Raw genomic sequence first — 4,775 nt, 5'->3', positions numbered from 1 at the left:
AATCGAAACATCGCCGAATAAGACACTAAATTACAAAATTGACTGGAATCGAAAGGCGTAAACATCACAAAGCAGTCACGTAAAATATTGATTTTATGCAAAAGCTTCCGACAGCAATGACGACCATGAAATGCGTGCGATTGCTCATTGTTGCCGTCCGTCGGCCCGTCTGTCTATTTGAATGCATGTCTGTTTGTCTGCGTCTGCTGCAATAGCTTCTTGAGTTTGCCCCATTGCAAGTACATATCGCAAGTATCGAGCACATCATTAAGTGTGTCAGTTGGGTGAAATGAAGATGGTGATGATGACGACAATGACGGCAAAGATGAATATTTGATGATGCTGAAGTCTGCTGCGAAATGCAGTGCAATGCAAAATAGTGAACCAGCCGTACTTGCAATCGAAGCCTCTTTCCACATGTGCTAGAGATGGATGTCTGGCAGGCTATTTGTCTGCTGCTTGGGCAGAGCGATGCGCATGTGTGAATGACGTGATTTAATGGATTATATAATTACTCAATTAAAAATTAATAAATCAATGACGTTTACGGGAGCCGACAGTACTCGGAAGCCGCGTGAGAAGTAGCAATAAAAATGTAGGTAGACTTGAAAATTCAATGGGACAAGCGATACGATCCTTGTAACCAAGGCTGCCAACGTAGTGCTTTTCACAATTGATTTGGGGCTTTTTAGGTCCTGCACTAGGCCAAAAGGCACTAGGCCAAACAAAAAAGAAGTTCTGATAAGTCAATCAAATCGATCGGAGGGCGGTCGCAGCATAAACATTCGATGGCGATGCACCACTAATTTTTATACCCTCCACCATAAGATGGGGGGTATACTAATTTCGTCATTCTGTTTGTAACTACTCGAAATATTCGTCTGAGACCCCATAAAGAATATATATTCTTGATCGAAAGCACGCTAACTTCCGAAGGAGTAAAGCTAGCCGCTTGAAATTTTGCACAAATACTTCTTGTTAGTGTAGGTCAGTTGGTATTGTAAATGGGCCATATCGGTCCATGTTTTGATATAGCTGCCATATAAACCGATCTTGGGTCTTGACTTCTTGAGCCTCTAGCGTGCGCAATTCTTATCCGATCAGAATGAAATTTTGCACCACGTGTTTTGTTATGATATCCAACAACTGTGCCAAGTATGGTTCAAATCGGTCCATAACCTGATATAGCTGCCATATAAACCGATCTTGGGTCTTGACTTCTTGAGCCTCTAGAGTGCGCAATTCTTATCCGATTGAAGTGACGTGTTTTGTTATTATATCCAACAACTGTGCCAAGTATGGTTCAAATCTGTCCATAACCTGATATAGCTGCCATATAAACCGATCTTGGGTCTTGAACTCTTCAGCCTCTAGAGTGCGCAATTCTTATCCGATTGGAATGGAATTTCGCGCGACGTGTTTTGTTATGATACCCAACAACTGTGCCAAGTATGGTTTAAATCGGTCCATAACCTGATATAGCATGACGTATTTTATTTTTACTTTCAACAACTGTGTCAAATAAGGTTCAAATTGGTTCATAACCTGATATAGCTGCCGTATAAACCGATCTGGGAACTTGACTTCTTGACCCCTAGAGGTCGCAATTATTATCCGATATGCCTGAAATTTTGTGCGTGGATCCTCTCATGACCATCAACAAACGTGTTTATTATGGTCTGAATCGGTCTATAGCCCGATACAGATCCCATATAAATCGTTCTCTCTATTTTACTTCGTGAGCCCCAATGGGCGCAATTCTTATACGAATTGGCTAAAATTTTGCACAGGTCTTCAACATATAATTTAATTGCGGTTCGAACCGGACCATATCTTGATATCGTTTTAATAGGAGAGCAACTCTTTTCTTATATCCTTTTTTGCCTAAGAAGAGATGCCGGGAAAAGAACTCGACAAATGCGATCCATGGTGGAGGGTATATAAGATTCGGCCCGGCCGAACTTAGCACGCTTTTACTTGTTTGATATAGCATTGGGGGCGGACCCTCCCCCTTACCCCAAAAGTACCAGCTAAAAATAAAATTCGACCGATTGGGACAATATGGGACTTAAATGAAAGGTATTCAAGAGTAGAGTACGAATTCGATGTTAAAAATTGGGTCCAAGTAGTTGGGGGGTCGCCCCGACCCCAAAAACCCCCCAAATAGGTTCATTGGACGGTAATGACAAAATGGGAATCAAATGAAAGGTATTCGGGAGTAGATTACGAATATGGCCCGGAAGGAGCAATAGGCTATATAAGTTTTTAATATCGCAAGGGGGACGGACCCTCCCAAACTACCCAAAAGTACCACCCAAAACTAAAAGTGGACCGATTGGGACAATATGGGAATTAAATGAAAGGTATTCAAGAGTGGAGTATGATTTCCATATTAAAAATTGAGTCCAAGTAATTAGGGGCCGCCCCGACCCCAAAACCCCCCATATTGGTTTATTGGATGATAACGACAATATGGGGCTCGAATGAAAGGTATTCGCGAGTAGATTACGAATATGGTCAGGAAGGAGGTATAGGCTATGTAATTTGTTGATGTTGGAAGTGGGCGGACCCTCCCCAGTTAGCACAAAAACGCCACCCAAAATCAAAAGTTGACCGATAGGGACAATATGGGTATCAAATGAAAGTTATTGGAGAGTATAAAGCGAATCTTATATATAAAAATGAATTTGTGTTTGTTTGTAGGTGTGTTTGTTTGTTTGTAGCTGTGTTTGTTTGTTTGTATGTTTGTGTGCTCCTTATAGACTCAGAAACGGCTGAAACGATTTTCTTAAAATTTTCACAGTTGGTGCATAATGGCCCCGTGGTGAAAATAGGGTACTACATTTTTTGATATCTGAAGGGGGGCGGACCCTCCCCCTTACTCTAATTTTCAGAAACGCCAGATCTCGGAGATGGGTGGTGCGATTTAAGCGAAATTTTGTGTGCTCTCATATAGTACCCTAAAAATAAAAATTTTGTATCTAAATTTCGGATGGGGTACCTATGGGGGCTGCCCCACCCTAAAACCTACCGAACATATATTTAGACCAATCACGACAATATAGGACTGAAATGAAAGGTATTTAGGATAAAAAAACGTATCTGATATCCAATTGTCGGACCAAGTGTTAGGGGGACCACCCCAAGCCCCAAAACACCCCTAAATCGGACATATTTACCGACCGTGGCAATATGGGACTCAAATGAAAGATATTTGCGAGTAAAATACGAATCTGATATCCAAATGTGGGACCACGTTTCTGGGGATCCATCCCTTTCCAAAACACCCCCCAAACAGGACTTATTTACTGACCATGGGAATATGGGGCTTATATAAAAGGTATTTGAATGCAGAATACGAATCACCACTCAAATAGTAAGTATTTTCTGACTATTGCAATATGAGACTCAAAAAGAGGGTTTTTAAAGTGGAACACGAATCCGTCATATATTTTCAAGGCCAACTCACTGATTGGCCGCCCATCCCCCAAAACACCCCCCCAAACCGGTCAAGTTTGCCGACTATGGAAATATGGGGCTCAAATTAACGGTATGTGGGAGTAGACCACGTATCTGATATCTACATTAGGGGCCGACTGCCTAGCGGATGTCCCACCACCATAACAACCCCCAAATAGGACGTATTTGCTCACCAAGACAATTTGGGTCTTAAAGAGAGTGGAACTAAATATGCATAGTTTTTAGGGCCAATACCCCAAACCGGACATATTTGCTGAATTTTGCAATAAGGAGTTTGAATAAGATTAGAAAACGAATTTGATATCAAATTTTGAGGGTTCAAATAAATGAAAATAAAATGTCGCTGATATATTTTCCGGGCTTAGTGTTTGGGGGACCACCCCAATCGCCAAAACACCCCTAAATCGGGCATATTTTCCCACTATGTCAATGTGGAGCTTAAATGAAAGGTTTGGGGGGTAGAGCAAGAATTCATACCCATTTTCGGGACTAATTTTCTGGGGGGCAATATGGGGCTCAAATAAAGGTATTTGGGAGTAGAATACGAATTTGATATCCAAATGTAGGGCCATGTATTTAGGGCATCACTCCTTTCCCAAAACCCACCCAAAGAGAAAAAATTTTTCGACCATGTCAATATGTGCCTCAAATGAAAGGTATTTGAGATTAGAAAACGAATTTGATACTTTGATATTTTGTGGCCATGTGTTGGGGGGACGCCTCATCCTGTAAACTCCTCTTAAGCCAATGACAATATGGGGTTTAAATAAATGGTATTTGAGAGAAGAGCACGATGCTGATAGTTTTTCTGGGCCAAGCATCTGGGGGACCACCTCTCCCCCGAAAACACCACTAAATCAGACATCATGAGAATATCGGGCTGAAATGAAGTATATTAAGAATGGAGTACACCTTACATCCAAACTTAAATTCGTAGACCAATAAAGATTATATGGGAATCAGATAAAGGCACTTATATTGTTAAACTGTTAGTCAAGCGATATACTATTTTCGTAGCATGGTACTTTACTAAAAGATCTTTAATTGTCGAAAAAAAAAATATTCCAAGAAACTTTTGTTTCATATAAAGTAAAAGAAGGCGCAGCGGAGCGGGCCCGGGTCAGCTAGTAAGTTATATTTATTAAAAGTAGTACGTGGACTAGGTGGTGTGGGGTATTATATTGCTTTTCCTTACTGAGTTTTGTTTTAGATATGGAGTTTGACGGCAGTCCGCGTGAAAAGCTTAACACAATATCCTGCTTAAGCCACTGGAAAATGCGGAAATAACTCTGCGT

This window comes from Stomoxys calcitrans, chromosome 5 (genome assembly GCF_963082655.1).
Source record: "Stomoxys calcitrans chromosome 5, idStoCalc2.1, whole genome shotgun sequence".
NCBI lineage: Eukaryota > Metazoa > Arthropoda > Insecta > Diptera > Muscidae > Stomoxys > Stomoxys calcitrans.
Note: the sequence above shows the minus strand (reverse complement) of the source record.